The sequence below is a fragment of the Canis lupus genome, chromosome 30 (genome assembly GCF_048164855.1).
Source record: "Canis lupus baileyi chromosome 30, mCanLup2.hap1, whole genome shotgun sequence".
NCBI classification, from domain to species: domain Eukaryota; kingdom Metazoa; phylum Chordata; class Mammalia; order Carnivora; family Canidae; genus Canis; species Canis lupus.
Window position 1 is genome coordinate 36,044,786 of NC_132867.1, and position 18,255 is coordinate 36,063,040.

The 18,255-nt window shown below is 47.2% G+C and overlaps 1 protein-coding gene and 2 long non-coding RNA genes across 4 annotated transcripts in view; 2 read left to right on the top strand and 1 right to left on the bottom strand.

Moving 5' to 3' along the window:
* The window catches only part of KCNJ6 (potassium inwardly rectifying channel subfamily J member 6), a 270,328-nt gene that overhangs the window by 119,952 nt on the left and 132,121 nt on the right, over nt 1-18,255 (bottom strand). The gene's annotated exons all lie outside the window — the stretch shown is intronic.
* On the top strand, nt 2,709-8,142 carry LOC140621662 (uncharacterized). The gene is made up of 3 exons (XR_012021422.1): nt 2,709-3,596; nt 5,031-5,251; nt 5,857-8,142. It is a non-coding gene; the product is annotated as an uncharacterized lncRNA (long non-coding RNA).
* Nucleotides 10,837-11,427, top strand: LOC140621343 (uncharacterized). Its single transcript, XR_012021055.1, has 2 exons — nt 10,837-11,152; nt 11,245-11,427. It is a non-coding gene; the product is annotated as an uncharacterized lncRNA (long non-coding RNA).

The window sequence follows — 18,255 nt, forward strand, 5'->3', positions numbered from 1 at the left end:
CCCTGTTGGCCCTCAGCAGAGCCATGAACCTCCAGGACCTCAGTGTTGGGTGGACACTTCCTGCAGAGGGCACAGGCTGTCTGAGCCTTTACTCAGCGTCTGTATGTGGTCACTCGGTAGACACTGGGAGAGAAAATAAATGCCCGCTGGGGTTAATTTCATGGAGATGGTTTTGGATTAAAGCTCTTTTGGGTTCTATGGGTAGATGGCTGGCAGCACAGCTCCCTCATCCAGAAACAGGGATGGTGGCCTTCATCTGGAAGCTGGGTGGGGATTTAGCGGGGTCTGCTTGTCAAACCCCTGGCCCTCCACGCGGTGCCTGCTGGCCTCCAACGACCTGGGGAGAACTGTCATTAAACATGAACAAAAGCATAAAACTGACCCAAAGAAAATAAACCGTATCCCAGACCATTGTTCATTCCGTCGGAAATGAAAGCCTGGACCCTTTTATCATAAATGTAGGGAGCGTGAGACCATCCCCTGACAGACTGTGTGGGCCCCAGGCCCCAGGGTCAGAGATGCACCCTTGGAGGAGGGCTGGCTTGCCACCCGGGGAGCAGGTGGCTCATGAGCATGCAAATAGAGGCCCCTCTGGGGAGGGGGCTCCAGCCCTCAGAGAGCACCCACAGTTCTGTCTTCCCTTCGGGAGGGCAGCCTGCCTGGCAGCTGCCAAGCCTGCCCTGCTTTGCAGCTATGCACCATGTCAAGCACCAGGAGGGTGCTGGAGGGGAGAGTGGAGGGAAGGGATGGGGGAGGGGGTAGCTGGGTGATGAGGGCACTTGATGGGTGAGCACTGGGTGTTATTTGTAATTGATGAATCACTAAATTCTACTCCTCAAACTAATAACATACTATATATTAATTAAATTGAATTTAAATTAAAAGGAAAAAACAACACAGGGCCTCAGAGTCTCAGACCTTGGGGTTTGATTCCTTTCCGTCTCCCTGCATTTGCTCCCCTCCCCTCCTGTGACTGCCAGCCTAGCATTGTGTAGAGGAGTGGCAGTCCCAGGTCCTCAGTGGGCAGGGAGAGGGTGTGCAGGTGTGGGGTGAGGGAGGAGTCCCCGGGCTGCTTTGGGGGTGTGCTTCACCTGGCTGTGGCGAGGGGAGTTGCAGGGAGGCCAGCTCTCTTCTCAGGCTCCTGGGCCTGAAGTCCTTGACAGAGTAGGATTGTGAGGATAGGGAGTAGGGGTCACCACGAAGGTGGCTGTTCAGATGTCTGCAGGGCGCACGCGATGTGACTTCTCCAAGGTCTTCGGACCCAAAGGATGAGGTCACGTTTGCATTGGTGGGAGTGTAGACATGAATAGGAGCTGTCTGGGGAGTGGTTCCCTGTGCCAGGTGCTATAAATATGACCCCTGCCTTCAGTTCTTAAGAGTATGCACCTTGGCAGGCGGGTAAACCAGTTGTCCGGAGGGGGTGTGGGGCGGTGGGGATGGGATGGGGGGGGTTTGGGCGGGGGAGAAGCCTTGATTTGTAGTGTTTGCCGACTTCCATAGTATAAATGCTCCTATTGCTGCTGATCGCAAGCTCAGCAGTCTCGTCAGTTCACAAAATCCCTAAATATTTGCCAGGCAGTGCTCATGGGCCAGAGGAGTTGGCTCATTTAATTAAGAATCATTTGCTAAGTATTAGAGATTTTGCAGGCGAGGAAATTGAGGTGTAGAGGTCACGTGGTAAGAAGAGAACCCTCATCTGAGCCTCCTTCTTCAGGGCCTCCTGGTCACCGTGTGCCCCTCAGTTCAGTGGTGAACAGGTGCGAGTTCAAGGCTGGGGGGAGGTTTTTGGCTCCAGGTCAGGCAGGGTCAGCGGCCCGGGAGAGCTGACTGGCTCGAGGCACATCACCGGCCATGGCTTGCTCTCGCCTCCCTCGTCCTCTCTGCTGGGCCAGCACGGGCTTGCCGCCCAGGCCTCTGTCTCCTCCCAATGCCTGTGGTGCCTCCTGGTGCCCCTCCTCCCCCCACTGTTCTTGAGTGTGCCACTTGGGCGAGGACTGACCCTGCACCCCGGGGCAGAAGGCCTGAGGGAAGTGCCACCAGGAAGGGAGGTGCAATGCTGCCTTTCTGCCCTGGGTCTGGCGACACTCACCTGCCCTCACAGATGTTCCAGAAGCCCTGAAGGTCCTTTTCTCCTTAGGGCCCTTGAGCTGCAGTTCCATCCACCTGGACTGCTCTTGCCTTCGCTATCCCCATCATTGGCTTCTCCTCATCCTGCAGAAGGCCTTCCCCCATCAAGCTATGTAAGCAACCGTCCTGGTCTTCCCCATATTAGCACCCTATTTTTTTTTTCCTTCCTGCTTTCATATGGTTGCACAACCACCTTATCTATGTATTTGCTATGCATTCATCTGATCAAACACATTGTGGTGGCTGCAAACTACCACTATGACAGCTGTCCCTTCATAAAGTGGATCTTAATTCCCCTCCTTTTAGATGTGAGCTGGACTTACATCTAAGAAGATTCTTCTTCTTCTTTTTCTTCAATATTTAATTTATTTATTCATGAGAGACACACAGAGAGAGGCAGAGACGCAGGCAGAGGGAGAAGCTGGCTTTCCTGTGGGGAGCCCAATGCGGAGCTCGATCCCAGGACCCCGGGATCACAACCTGAGCCAAAGGCAGATGCCCAACCACTGAGTCACCCAGGTGCCCCTGTGACTCTTCTGATAAAGAGAATGTGGCAGGAGTTCTGGTGTCAGAACATCTGAGGCTGGTCATAAAAGGCAGCTGCTGCCTGGCTCTCTTTTGGTTCCTCTCTCTGGGGGAAGCCAGACACCGTGGTGTGGGGACACTCCAGGAGCCCTGTAGGGAAGCCCAGGTCGGGAGGAGTTCATGCCTCCAGTGGCAGCCAACACCAGCTGGCCAGCTCTGTACCTGAGCTGCCCCCCCCCCCTCAGCCCTGCCCTGAGGAAGCAGACCACCCGTCAGTCGAACCTTCAGATGACTGCAGCCAGAGCCAACACCTGCTGGAGCCTAAAGCACTCCTGAATCTGACCTGCCCATCCAAGCCCACCCCAAGTCCCTGCCCCACAGAAACTGCTAGAGATGATGCTTCCTCCTAGTCAAGCCACCAACTTTGGGGCCATCGGCAGTACGAAGGCTACCGTTGGCCTTGTTCTGTGAATAAGGAGACAGAGGTACAGAGAGGTGAAAAAACTCACCTAAGATCACATGGAGGCCGAATTCAGACAGAGGCGGTTCGACCACACAGCCTAAGTCCCTCATCACGATGCCACACTGCCTCCCTCCAAAGGGAGGGAGCTGCTGCCCCAAACCCTTTGTGCTTGTGGACCATGAACCCTAAAGAAGGGACTGATTGGGTGGTGGGGAAGCCCAGAGCCCTCCCCTCCACAGCCAGATGCAAATCCAGGCCCTGCCATCGGGAGACAGGCTTTTCTGGCTCATTTCCAAGTCCCCCCCACCCAGGGATTCTGACACCTGACTCATGATCGCCAGCCATCCAGCTGTCACATGCTGGGGTCCCTGCTTCTGTGTCTGCTTTGGACTTCCAGCGAGCTCTTCATGCTCACTACCCTGAATTCCCCTTTCATCTCTGTCTACAGCCTTTTGCACACAGGAGCCTCCTCTGAGACTTGGTGAGGTCAGCCCCCCACCTTTCATCGGAGCCTGCCTGGTCCTGTTGTTGCCCCAAACAGAGGGCCCAGAATGGAGAGGGCTCGGGGATGGCCAGAGGGCCTGGGGTGGAGTGTCTGGGCTCACAGAGGCACACTCAGCTCAGACAAAGCCAGGGGGGTTAAGAAGGAGTCAGAAGCAAAAAAAAAAAAAAAAAAAGGAGTCAGAAGAAGAGCTTGTGCCATGGGTCCCGGGGATCTGGGTTCAGGCTCATGAAACCGGGCAAGCGAATGTTGCTATGGTGTGTGGTATGTGTGTGGCGTGTGCACGTGTGTGATGTGCGTGTGCGTGTGTGCACATCTGAGTGTGCATACAGGCTCACCTTGCTGAACTTTTGCTACATTTTACCCCAGAGTCTGATAAAGTCCAGGGAGGGGGGCAGTGAGGTGTGCCTTACATGGGCTCAGTAGGTACAGGAGGGGAGCAGCTAAGATGGATTTGGGACAGCCAGGAAACTGTTAGCTCCACGAGGACAGGGGTGTTTGTCTGCCATCTGCTAGTTTTTCTCAAATGTGTGGACAGGATTTGACCTGGAATCTGAGACACCGAACGTAGTGATTTTCCTGGTGAGAAACATCTCACAGCTTCCTCCTTTTTTATCAGGAGGCCTGAGACATCCATCTGAACTCTCTCCTTTGCTCCCAGTTAGTAGGACAGTTGCCTGGAGGATATAATGACCCTGCAGCTGCCCTAAAACATGGTCCGGCAGTGTCCCCCTGCCATAGTGCCCAGAACCCACTCTTAGGTCAGACCCTGTTGAGGAACAGAGTGCAAGGCTTCCTGCCCAAGTCACTAGAAATTAAAAAAGTCTAAAGACCAAGCTGGGCAGAGGGTGTCCAGTCCTGGGTTGACAGGCTGGCTGGCCCAAGCCTCAGGGTGGAGGGGATGGGAAGGGCTCCTCCACCAGGTGCTGGCCGTGGAGGACTGCTGGCCCCTCTCATTGGTGCTCCAAAAAGGAGGTGCAAGGACCCTGGTGAGATCAACACTTGTACGCCACCAATGCCCAAAGCCTTGTGCACCTGCTGATGAGAGCTGAGAGGGCTTCCACCAAGATGTGGGGTGGGTCCCCAAGAAGGCTGGCTGACAACTCTACGGCCATGGGCACCCTCCAAGGCCCTGTCTGGAAAAGAGTCACGCACCCTGGGGTCCCTGGGCATGCACGTAGCTACCTTTTATGAGTGGTGCTGGTGAGCTGGCGACTGCAGCCTGCTGGACATTTGGATCCTAAGAGATTAAAAATTCCATCGTTTAAGACCCACCTGAAAGCAATACAACCTGTGTCTGGGGTGGGGACCCCGCAAGGCCCATCTGCAGGAATCCCCAGCTCTTCTCAGGGGCAGCAGCTGAGAAGAAGGTTGTTCAAATCTCGTTCCAGTAGGGGCCTCTTTCTCCCCCAGAATCTGCTCAGAGGAACGAACATGGCAGCTGAGGACAGGCCTCTCTGAATGACGCACTTCTCCCTGTGGTTCCCCCGGCTTCTGAGAAGCCCCGAGTCATCGAAAACCACTGATCTGCGGGATCCACTGACAGAATGGAATCATGACAGAGGGAAATTTCCAAAGTGTTTGGAGAGCACATGCGCTGGCGTCACCCACTCCGGCTACGTGCCATTCCTGAGGTTAGAGCCTGTCGCCCCGACCTGGCCTGCACTGCTCCCCATGGGAAGGGCCCTGCAGACCCCCTCTCCCGCCCCAGGACTTGAAAGCAGGGGTGGAGCTTGGAGGATGCTCATTGAGGAGCTCTCCCCCTTATGTCCTCCTGCCCTGCTTCGCCCTCCCGATCCCAGGAAGACCACGGAGCCCATTCTCGCCCCTCTGGCCGCTCTGTGTGGCTGGGCAGTGCCAGTGGGGTGGGTGGCTCTGTGTCACATGAGGTCTTTGCCAGGCCCACATCTAGGGCCTTCTCTGCCTTCCTCATTTCACCACACCTCAGTCCTGACTAGGGGGTGATGGTGGAACCCGAGGTATTGAGCAGCCCCATGGACTAAGCCCTAGTTTAGGGAGGTGGTCCGAGTCCCCTGACCCAGCCCCTGGGACCCTCTGCTGCAGGCAGGAGCCACTCCTGGGCAAGGGGACTGGGCAGTGGTGTGAGCTGACACCTGCTGCCCTCACTCCCTGTGTTACTTGGTGCAAAGCCTACCAGCCCTCTATCTTTTAGAAGAGCCACCCCTTTCATTTTATATTGTAGTTCTGCGACAGACCAATCCCATGATTTCTTTCTTAGAAGCCCAGTTCCTCAGGGTCAGGCTGTTGGTCTGCCCCCTGGAGACTGCTCCCAGCGAGCCCGCCAAAGACTGCCATGGGCAGCAGATGGAAGTCTGTGTGTGGCAACAACTGACTGAGATTCAGGTGTGACCAAGTGTTGGAGGGTGGGTTCTAGAAGAGCCACTGGATGAGTCTGCTCAGGGACATCACTGCTCCTGTCAGCTTGGTCCACGTGGTCCCTTCAAAGATTTGAGCCTGACGCGCTGGGGTTCCTCGAGGCCCCGTATCCTGTAATATCCTCCATCATGCTACTGGCTGTGACCTCTGTCTGGATGAAGAGATGCCAGGATGACTCATGGAACTGCTGCCTGCCTCATCCCCGAACATGTGGATACTCTTCCTCAGACCTACACACACCACTACCTGCAGGGGTGGAGGTAGACTGAGTCCATCTCTAGGAAGGAGATGTTTGCAAGCAGTCCTGACATGCATGGATGCTGCTTCCTCAGAGCCTGAATCCAGGCCACCTCCCCCAGGATCTGGACAACTGCCTGGACAGAGATGCTGGCTTTCACTCAGGTCACCTGGAATCTACATGGCCTCAGGCCTTGGTGGTCATAGACTGACCTCACACCTTGGAGACCTTATGATCAAGGGGGCAAGGCTGATTCCTGGGACTGGTCCTGTCCTTCTATGTCCTGCCTGACCAGGCTGTCTGTGTAGTCTAGAGTGTCCATAGCAAGAATAGGGACAAAAAGCCCCCTCAGAAGACCAAGGCCCAACTTTGCTGTCTTGAGAGGGGAGGGGGTTTTTGGGTTCCTGTCTGGAGAGCGGTTTTCAAGTGGCTGGATGTCTAACATGGTCTTCTGTAGGGAACTGGCAGGTTGCCATGGTCCTTACACATAGGAGAAGCTACGCTTCATCCGCCACACCTGGAGGAGCTAGGCAGAGTCTCAGCTCACCCTCTGCTGCAGAAGATGAGTGGCCACATCTGGGGTCTTATTTCTCCTCTAGCTTCATGATGGCTGAGAAAACTGTTCCTCTGGGCTGGGACAGACCAGCCACATGACAGGCTTTCCTTGACCACTAGGCCACCCTCCCTCCATGTGGGTGGGGTATAAATCGAGGCTGGCACAGTCAAATTTAGTTTTCCCTGAGATCCCCCAAGGCACTATGGTATAGAGTGGAGGAGAGAGTCAAAATTCAGCCCTAGGCTGGCTAACCATTCTTTTTCTGTGAGTTGCCATATTAAAGTCTCTTTTAGCAGATATGACATTGGGGGGTCTCCCCACACACTTACCCAAAACATTTCCTTCTCACTATCCCCTGTGTTACTTGTGATGATGTGTTTGAGGGATTATCTGCATGACCACTGGCCTTGCCAGTGAACTATCTGCTGCAGGAAGGGAGGGACGTGTCCGTATGACTGATGACTGTACCTCTGGTATCTGAACAGGTCTGGCCCATAGGAAGTGCTTAGTGAATGTCTTTTAAATACACGATCGGTCTTTGCTCATCTAAAAACCTTTGTTTCCCCTCAACTCATGTTATATATCACTATATACTCAGAAGCCATGCTTGATTAGAAGGAGAGCCAAGTCCTTGACTGGCGAAGTGGGTTATTTTAACACAGGTTGTGTTTAACATGAGGCTGAATCATAGCTCAAAAGCACCTATGGAAACTGATAGCAGACACTATCCTTTTACAAAGACACCAGTGAAGGAGGTTGCGAGCCTGGTGTTGTCTTGTTGTGGAAATCAGTAGAAAAAGCAATTGGCTTCAAGTGACTTTCTCCTTCCAAAGTAACAGATAAAAACATGGATCCATGTAATCCATTAGCAGAGTATGGGGAAAGCACAGCAGATTAGGGAAAGAGCAAATGAACAGGAAGCCGTTAGCCTGGCATGTTCAGAAGAAAATTTTGAAGGAACGTGCTACTTTTTGATGGGAGTCCCCCAAATGAATTTCCAGGTAGTCTGCTGGACGGCTGTGTTTTTAAAGGGGGAATGCGTGCTTAGTCACCAGGTGATTTCAGGCTTTGAAAGAGATTTCAGAACATGCCTTAACTGAAGCAGAGCATGTAAACAAACCAGAATATCGGCTCCAAAGTGCATGTCTAGAGGCACCACAGATATCTCACTCCCAAACTATACCTTCCCAAAGGTAGAACTAGAGGTGTGCTGGAGCCACTGTCCTGGCTTGGAGAACTGACTTCAATTTTCAGGAATTTGTATGAGCTGGTTGTTAACCATAGTCATCATCAAAGATTAAATTATGTAAACCTACAATTTAATTAATTATATTAAAGGCAAAAGTGATAAATCCTAAAAACTCGTCACCTTCCTACATATTTTTCTGTGTGTTCTTGAGGTTATTTACTTCTGTTGCATCTGTATAATGGAAACACTGCATAATGGCATGCCACTGCACATCTCGGGGATGTCACTTTGATAGCAGGAAATTGGTCAGAGTGGGAGTATTTATTTCTACCATGAAATTTGTCAAATGTGATCAATCAAGTTTTGATTGATTGTTTTGTTGATCATCAAGAAAAGTGATTTTGAAGTAAGGGCAGTTTTAGCCCTAGGGGACACTTGGCAATATCTGGTGACACTTCAAATGGGTGTAGTGGTAGTGCTACTGACATCTAGTGAATGGAAGCCGGGGATGCCATTAAACATCTCATATGCTCAGGACAAGCCCACAGCAAAGAACCATCAAATTTCCTTGTCTGAAATGTCAAGAGTGAAGTTGAGAAATCCTGGTCTAGATTTAAGGAAGTGATTAATAATAATCCACAATAATGTAGATTATACTTAAAAGTATGTCATGTCCATACCCATTCCATTGTGAATACCACAAAGAAACTGAAGAAATATTCTCCTAGTATTACAAAATTATTTTTCGATTCAGGAAAGAAGTTGCTCAAGACGTTGATGAATGAGTGAAATCCCAATGTGCATCTTCACCTTCTTTGTTTTGCTAAAAGATCTCAACCAACACTCATGTTGGAACTATACTCATTTGTCAATTGCAGCCACAGGCTGGTCCAGCAAAAATTTTAAAAAAATTCTGTAAGATTCAATTGGTTATGTGGCATTTATGATAAAAATTATTATGTATATTATTTGTAGTAAATTATGTGCTATACATTCTTTAGATCAGCAAGATTTCTAATAAGCACGTGTGTATGTGTGTGTAAGTGTGTACATTCTTTTTCTTGGAGAGCCTGTTGATAAACATTTATCAACACACCATTGGTTAGAAGCTGCAAAGTTATCTGATGTTAAATGTAACACCCTCATTCCATGTCCTACACAATATGTTCATGAATCTTACCTCTAGAGAAAGCATGGCATAGTTCTGGAAGCTATTTTCTGAGAGGGATTGGGGTAGAGATGAATGCAAATGTGTGCATGGCTGGTTTCATGGGTGGGTGGAGTGGGATGCCTCTCTTGCAATGCGGTTTGGCCACACTGGAAGCCTGCCTACCACTCCTTAAATATCTGCTTCAAGGGCCTGTCTCCAATGTTTGACACAGGTCTTTTTGGAGACAAGTGGGTTGTCACTAGGCACAGGGGCAGAAGGCATGGGGGTGAGTAACACAGTAACTGCTGGAGTTTTGGCAGGATTTTGTTTATACATTTAATCTACTAGATCCCATTGTAGTCCTTTTGGAGCAAAATCCAGAGGAAAAAGCAACCAAGAATGGTAGACTTTGGAAGCAGAAACAGGATGGGAAGCCTTGGGTGAGAAGGGGCATTGTGATGAGACCTGGGACCGTGAAAGCATCCAAACGGCACACAGCTCTGAGAGAACTTGAGGAAGGCTCCCAGCAAAGGGAGGGGGCATGCTTTACTTGCTTGACAGTTGCACCAAAGGAAATGAAGATAGAATCCAGAAAAACAGGACACAAGTCTTTTGAGGCCAACTTCAGTATTCTGAGAGTCTCTCCGCCCCCTATATACCACATCTTAGTGCTGGGCATGCTGTGTGTGGGATCAGAATCATTCTGAACGTCATATCTGATGGCTTTCAAAACTGTGGTGCACACATCTTTGTCCAGGTGGGAAAGAAAGGACTTGGAGTGATAGAGATAGCCTTATCCTCACCCTAGAGAAATCCTAGGTATGTGTTCGCATTTGTGTTTCCAGATTGGCTTCCAAATCTACCAATGACAACATAGAATGGGGTAGAAGTGCCAAATGGAGAGTAGGATTGTGATATGTAAGATCTGCGAGAGACCTCTGAACCCTTTAGTTAAAATTCCGCCATTCAGAAAGAAGGAAGCAGCCAGAGCAGATTAGTGGCCTATTCCAGGGGACAGGCTGGCCATACTCGAGTCGTGGCGGCCAACCTGCCTCTCACCACTTACCAACCAGGAAGAGAAGGATGGGGAGTAGGCAGGGAGGCTAGAAACCCAGAAGATAGAGATGGTGGGCAAAAGATCTGTTTTTCCTCTCCCTCCCCAAATCCTGAAGTTGCCTTTTAAAAAATTCTGATGGGAATTTGAATTTAAGTCTCCTGCATCCACTGAAAGAGTGGATTGATTAGATTTCAGCTTAAATTGGTGTTTGTATTTTATACACCAAAGCTTAGAAAATGATCTGTACTTAGAAGGAGACACAGAAGTCTGGAGGTCTGGGAAATCATATGTGAGAACTGAAAACCTTTTTAGAAATGTGGGCTTTCATGCAAATTATATTTCCAAAGGACTTGGGTAAAATTTTTAAATTAAAATATTGTAGGTGGCTGTGTATGGATTTTTTATTTTCAAGCATCTGTATGAGTCACTGCAAGTTGTCTGACTTTTTCGTCTCAGCCATATGTCAGCCTGTTCGTCCTTCTTGAGCTGTTTGGTTAGTAAAGTTGATCCTCTGAGGCCACCCATACAGGTGACTGTGACACAGCAGTCAGGGACAAGTACTGTGTGACATATCAATCAGGGACGTCTGCCATGTGACTTGGTACTCAGGGCCATTTACTGTGTGACACAGCAGTCAGGGACATCTGGGTTATTTGGGGAACCCTCTGAGGGATCACGTGCTTTTGTTTTGGTTTCTGAATCTGCACATTAATAATAACACATAGGAAGACACTTAAAGCTAGTGGGGAGTTATTACACTTGTATCTCTAAAACTTCTGGTAGTTTCTTATTCTTACCAAATTATCAAGCTAAAGAAAGAAGGAAGAAGAAAAGTGAAAAACTGAGCAACCAAAATAAAACAGCTGAATTTACAAGATGGAAGGTGGCGTTGGAGTTACATAATACATAGACTCTCAAGCCCTCTGTTTTCTTGCTATTTTATAAAAGGTAAGAGCTGATCCTTATGATGTGCTATAGGCACTGTATTAATGATTTTGTCACACTTGATTTACTTAATACATATGTGCTTTTAAATGCAGGTGTATCTCCAAGAAGCACATGAGGTGGCAGGCTCAGAGTGGAATGAAGTCCTTGTCCTCCTAGTGCGAAGTTGGCTTGGAATCCACACACAGGACTTTTCTCTATGCTTTGTAGTTCCCACTGCCTCTTAGTACAAGGTGGATGACACTCAGATGGTAAAATACAACTGCGTGGAAAGGGCACTTATCTTCTGAGTTGGTGTGGAAACGTATTTCGGGAAGCCTGGCTATTTGAAGGTGAACTCACAGCTCAGGTGGAAGTTTATCTCAGGTGCTCAGGTGTAGTGTGTAGGAGGGAACAGTGTAGTTAGGATGAATCAGCCTGGGATTCCATCCCAGGAAGTGACTGTGAGTGTTGCAGAGATGGTAATGGACTTAACCACACACTGGTGAAGGGCACTGCTTGCCTTTTCATCTCCCACCTGCATCCTGGTTAGTGCAGTTACTGTAATTACCTCCTCTGTGGGAACCAGGAGTTCATCAGGCCCCGACACAGTGAGTGATTGGCTTGTTCCAAGGTCAGACCAATGCTGACCAGCTTGGACAACAGGCGGGCAATGTGGCTCCAAAGGGTATGGAGCAGTATGGGGTAGAGTGAGGGCATTAGGCTGAGGCCAAGCTGCACTGTTGCTGTGTCACTTTGGACAGCCCTACATGTAAAAGCTGTTTCTCCCAGGGGCCCATGCATCTTAGCATGGAAAAATATTGTCTATTCCTCCTGAAAATGCACGGTCGAGGCAAAAGGTGCTAATGCGTCTATGCCAACCTCTGGCCGACAAAGTACATCCCCTCATCTTGTTTTCAGTTCCCTACTGTAGACTTCCCTAGTTGAGGAAGACTCACGACCTGACTTGGTCTTGTTTTCAAATTTTTTTCCAAATACAATTTTACACAGAAACTCGATGTTTTTAAGAGATAGGAGCCAAGCATCTCTGGACGAGATGGTAATGAGACCGAGGGCCCTACCGCTCCTTTCCCCCTGGGAAGTTCCAGAGCTCCAGGGAAGAGAGTTTGAAAATTGCTACAAGTAGGGAATTGATTGTGAAGGACTGGATCCTGAAAACTGGAATGGGGACAGGTGAGCAGATTTTTATGAAACCGAGGCTACCCACCCTATATTCTGACCAGTAGAAGAGCCCCTCTGGCCACTGTCTGAGGAGGTTTACCTTGTTTTGCCTGCGGAACCTGTAGTGGCCTCCCCATCTTGGTTGACTCAAGACACTGCTGATTCTCTTTAAGACTTACCCTGTCACTGGTAGAGTCTTAGGAGGAAATTCTGCATTCAATATTTTATCTTGAGGGCTAGAAAGGACTCCAAAGTTTTGCTGATTTGTTCAGTTGAAACACAAACTCAAAAGTAGCCCAAACCAAATAAAGTTAAAATGTCAGAACTACTTCAGTATAATGTTGAGGAAGGAAACCAAAGGCTTGGGTAGATTGGAATGTTCAAAAGGATTTATCACCTAAGATCTACTCATTCAGTCAAGGAGGGTCCATAGGATACTCCTTTCACCATGAGCATGACAAGTCAATTGGTGTGGGGAAGCACAATATTCTGGAGTTCTGTTCTTGCTCTTTTCTGCAGGACTAAGTGGTAACTGCTACCATTGAACTAAAATCCTTAAGTGCAATGAGGATAATTGGATCCCAGGGTGGCAGGGGCTAAGTACGAGTACTTAATTGCAAAATACAAGATGGTCATGGTTATTGTAATGCACAGGGGAGTCAAAGCAGTAATCATCGTAGTCTGACTCACAGAGACCTATGGCACTGGCTAGTTGATCATGACATCTCTAGAAAAGAAACAGATGGACAGTCTATCAAATTCTTACTTGATCTTTATGGGTGGAAGAGTTTTAGATCTAGTGAACAGAAATCTATCTGGACCCGCCAAAACAGAGAATCACAGCCCCTGATCAATATCCAGATTTGGGCCAATTTGTAGACCCAGAATCTCTCTCTCTCTCTCTCTTTTTCGAGAGATAGATAGATGGAGAGAGAGAGAGAGAGAGAGAGAGAGAGAGAGCCGTAGCGGGAGGTGGGGGGTGCAGAGGGAGAGGGAGAATCTTAACCAGGCTCCATGCCCAGTATGGAGGCTTGATCTCACAACCCTGTGGGGCTTGATCTCACAACCCTGAGATAATGACTTGAAATGAAATCAAGAATTGGGTGCTTAACTGACTGAGCCACCTAGGCTTCCCTATATCCAGAAACCCTTAAATGAAGGGGAGCCAGATCCCCCTGGGGAAGGATCCTAGCATATTGCCAAAATTTGATATAGTTAATCTTTCTCCTAGTCTTCTCTAGAGGGACCCAAAGCCATTTCCTGGGATTAGTATGCATTGGGGAAAGGAAATAATCAGACATTTTTGAGTTTATCAGACACCGGTCTGAGCCAATACTGATGCTAGAAGACTCAAAACATCACTGTGGTCCATCAGTCAGAGTAGGGGCTTATGGAGGTCAGGTGATCAATGTTAGGTCCACCTTAAAGTGGGCTCAGTGGGTCCCCAAAGCCATCCTGTAGTTATTTCTCCATTTCTGGAATGCATATGCATAGATACACCCAGCAGCTGAAAGAATCTCTACATTGGTTCCTGACCTATGGAGTGAAGGCTATTGTGGTAGGCAAAGGTCAAGTGCAAGTCACTAGAATTCCCTCTACCTACTAAAATAGTAAATAAAAAATAATATTGCATTTCTGAAGGGATTGCAAAGATTAGTGCCACCATTAAGGACTTGAAAGAAGCAGAGCTGGTGATTCCCACCACACACCCATTTAACTTGCCTTATTTGTACAAAAGACAGATGTGTCTTGGGAAATGCCAGTGGATCATCACAAGCTCAATCAGATGGTTATTCCAACTGCAGTGGCTGGTCCAGATGTGGTTTTGTTGCTTGAGCAAATTAACATATCCCTTGGTAGCTAGTATGCAGCTACTGACTTGGAAAATGTTTTTTACTTTATATCTGTTAATAAAGACCACCAGAGACAGTTTGCTTTCAGCTAGGCCAGCAGTGCACTCACTGTCCTACCTCAGGGCTATATCAACTCTGCAGTCTAATGTCATAACATAGCCTTCAGGGATCTAGATGACCTCTCCCTTCTACGGGACATCACATGTTTCCTTAAATTGATGACATTGTGCTGACTGGACCTAGTGAACAAGAAGTAGCAATGATTCTCGACTTGTTGGCAGGGCACTTGAATGCCAGAGGCTGTGAAACAACAGATTCCACGAGAAGTTTAGAGGATTTACACCTTGATGAGATGCCTAGGGGTTCAGTGGCACAGGACATGTCGAGATATCCTTCTAAGGTGAAAAATAAATTGTGGGGCTGTAAGGCTTGATCTCACAACCCTGAGATAATGACTTGAAATAAATCAAGAATTGGGTGCTTAACTGACTGAGCCACCTAGGCTTCCCTATATCCAGCACCCCTTAAATGAAGGGGAGCCAGATCCCCTTGGGGAAGGATCTTAGCATATTGCCAAAATTTGATACAGTTAATCTTTCTCCTAGTCTTCCCCAGAGGGACCTAAAGCCATTTCCTGGGATTAGTATGCATTGGGGAAAGGAAATAATCCGACATTATTTGTTGCCACGGCCCTCCGACAACCAAAGATGAGGCACAATGCCTGGTAGGCCTCTTTAGATTTTGGAGGCAACACACTCCTTATTTTGGGATGCTATTCTGGCCCATTTATTGAGTGACCTGAAAAGCTGCTAGTTTTGGGTGGGACCCAGAACAAAAGAAGGCTCTGCAACAGGTCCAGGCTGCCGTGCAAGCTGGTCTGCCACTTGGGCCATATGATCCAGCATATCTGATCATGCTTGAAGTGTCAGCAGCAGATAGAGATGCTGTTTGAAGCTGTTGGCAGTCTTCTATAGTTGAATCACAGTTGAATCCTTACCATTTTGTTGCAAAGCCCTGCAATCCTCTGGGATAACTACTTTCCTTTTGAAAAAAAAAAAAAAAAAACTTTTGGCCCACTACTTAGTAAAGACTGAACACTTAACCATGAGCCACCAAGTTACCACATGAACTCAGCTACACATGATGAGTTGCTTGTTGTTTGATCTACCAAGTCATGAAGCTGGGCATGCACAGTAACCCCCTATTGTTAAATGGAAGTGATATATATATGAGACGGGATATATGAAAGTGGTACAAACTCCGATCAGTACACCTGATTATTCATGTTGTCTGGATGGATAGATATTCATGTTGTCTGGAATGGCCAGAGGTATGAGGTTATACAGATTCACAGACTGAGGCCAATAGTATGGCTGGGTAGACAGGGACTTGGAAGGAACATGATCAGAGAATTGGGGACCGGGAGGTCTGGGAAGAGGTATATGGATAGAAGTCTTTAAACGGACAAAGAGTGTGAAAGTGTTTGTATTCCATGTATATGTTCACCAAAAGCAACCTCAGCAGAGGAAGAGCCTAATAACAAGTAGCTAGGATGATCTGTTCGATGGATGTCATTCAGCTTTTTTCTCCAGCTGCTCCTGTCATTGCCCAGTGGACTCACAAATAAAGTGGCATGGTGGTGAGGGTGGAGGTTACCCACGAGTCAGAAACTCACCAGGCCAACCTGCCTATGGCCACTGCTGGATGTCCAATTTTTGAGAAGCAGACTGTAAAATGCCACCATTCCATGGAGGTTATCAGCCCTCTATTTGCAGATTGACTACATTGGACCACATCCATCATGGAAATGGCAGCACTTTGCTTTTACATAAATGGATATTTAGTCTGGATTTACCCTCTCTGTGTGCAATGCTTCTGCCAAAGCTAGAACCAATGGATTTAGAGGATGGCTCCCCCATCGTCATGGTATTCCACACAGTATTGCTTCTCATCAAGGAATTTACTTCACAGCAAATGAAGAATGGGAATGGGCCCATGCTCATGGAATTCACTAGTTTTACCATTTTCCCCTATCATTCTGAAGCAGTTAGTCTGATAAGACGGTGAAATGGCCTTTCTTAAGATTTTAATTTTTTTGGAATGACCTTCTAGAGATTCAGTTATAACATTAGCTAGATAGAAATATCTTGTCCTCTAAAATGCAGTACATACTCTAAATCAGTATCTTTAGTATGTGACTAGAGTCAATGAAAAACTGCAAAACCCAATACTAGCAGGACTGATAATGGTCTAGACTCCTTACAAATGAAGATTTGTGTTACCCCACTAGGCAAAGAAGGTGGTCTCTTAGATATATCAACATGACTAAGCTATGGTCTCCAGTTTTCACTCAAACACTTCCCTCAAAGGTACCATGAAGGTATTTTGTAGATGTGATTGCAATTCATAATCAGCTGACTTTAAGTAAAGACCATCCTAGATATTCTGGTTATGTGACCCGTTGTAGAAATGAGGACTTGTAATAGTTATGGGTATTTCTTCCTAATATTTTAATGAATATTTATGAATATTCTTCCAAATATTTTCCTATTTTTCCTCCTCTTATCTCTTTTTCATTTAACATAAGATATATTAATAGTAGTTAACTTTCTAGCTCAGCATTTAAGGTACAGAATATTAAAGAATACTATTTGAGCATCAAACCAGAGGGCTTTGCATCCTTTTCTGAGGAAAAGGTAAGTATGTTTTTGGTTATATGCAGGATATGTGTGTCCCATTAAGTGAGATTATGACTGTCGTGTCTTTATTTAGAAATTAAGTATGGTTGAAGGGGACATGTATGGTTGCCAAGTTGACAGGGAGTGGGCTGTGGGGATCTTGTAGATACATCAACATGGCTAAGCTACAGTCTCCAGTTATCTACTCACATACTAATCTAGCTGTTGTTGTGAAGGTATTTTTAAGATGTTACTCAATTTCATTACTTGACTTAAAGTGAAGAATTATTTGGACCTGACTCAGTCAGTTGTAAATCCTTAAAAGCAGGGCTGAAACTTCCCTCAGAGGAGATGCTTCTGCCTCTGCTCAAGTTCTACCTTGCTCCTTCCTCTCTTCCTCCCTCCCTTCTTCCCTCCCTTCCTTTCTTCCTTCCTTCCTACCTCAATCCCTCCGTCCCTTCCCTTCCTTCCTTCATTCTTCCTTTCCCTTCTCCCTCCTCTCTTCCCCCTTCCCTCCTTCCTTCCTCCTTCTTCCTTCCCTCCCTGCCTTCCTGCCTTCCCTTCCCTCCTTCCTTCAAGTATAGCTGACACACAATGAAACATTAGTTTCAGGCGTACACCATAGTGATTCCGGCACCCTGTACATTATGCTCAGCTCACCACAAGCTCTACCTTGCTGTTACCAATTTCAAATTTGCGTCAACAATTACATAAACCAATTGTTTGTGGCAAATCTTAATACATGTCTTCTCTTCATTCGGCCTCTCTGGCAAACCTTCACTGATACACAATCTAACTTTCTCCTGGAAGTGTGGATGGGTATTTGCTCATCAGTCTCAGAAGTCGGAATGGAAGCATCGCTGGATCCAAGGAGATTTTGCAGATGGTTAGTTCTGATTTATAGTAAATAATGCAATGACCACCCAGTTTATAATGAATGTGGGTTGCTTTTTTTTTTTGGTTGAGGTAGGTATAGTTTTACGAGGATTACTTTAAACTCCCCAAGCTACGCTTTTTTTGGGGGGGAAAAAGGCAGGGGTTTCTCTGGGCAGGTAAGTTTAAGAAATGACTTTAAAGAGATGTGCCTATTTTAGGATTTCTCATAGCCTTTTTGATGCTTCTGGGCATGAAGTTCCAAAAGGGACATAATACGAGGTGTTTACTAATTTTATTTGAATATGCAACATTTTTCTCCCTCTGGGTATTGCAACACTAGAATTTCATGAGAGTTATTTTAAGAAACACTTATTCACATGTCTATGGTCCGTAAATAAAATTCTGAATGGGAAGAATCTTATCTCATTAGCTTGCCTTTCACTTGACTCATGGTAAATCTGACTATGTCCCTACTTTGTAAGACATTTTATCATAAAAACAAACCATCAGAAATTAAAAGAGTGCTTTAAAATTATAT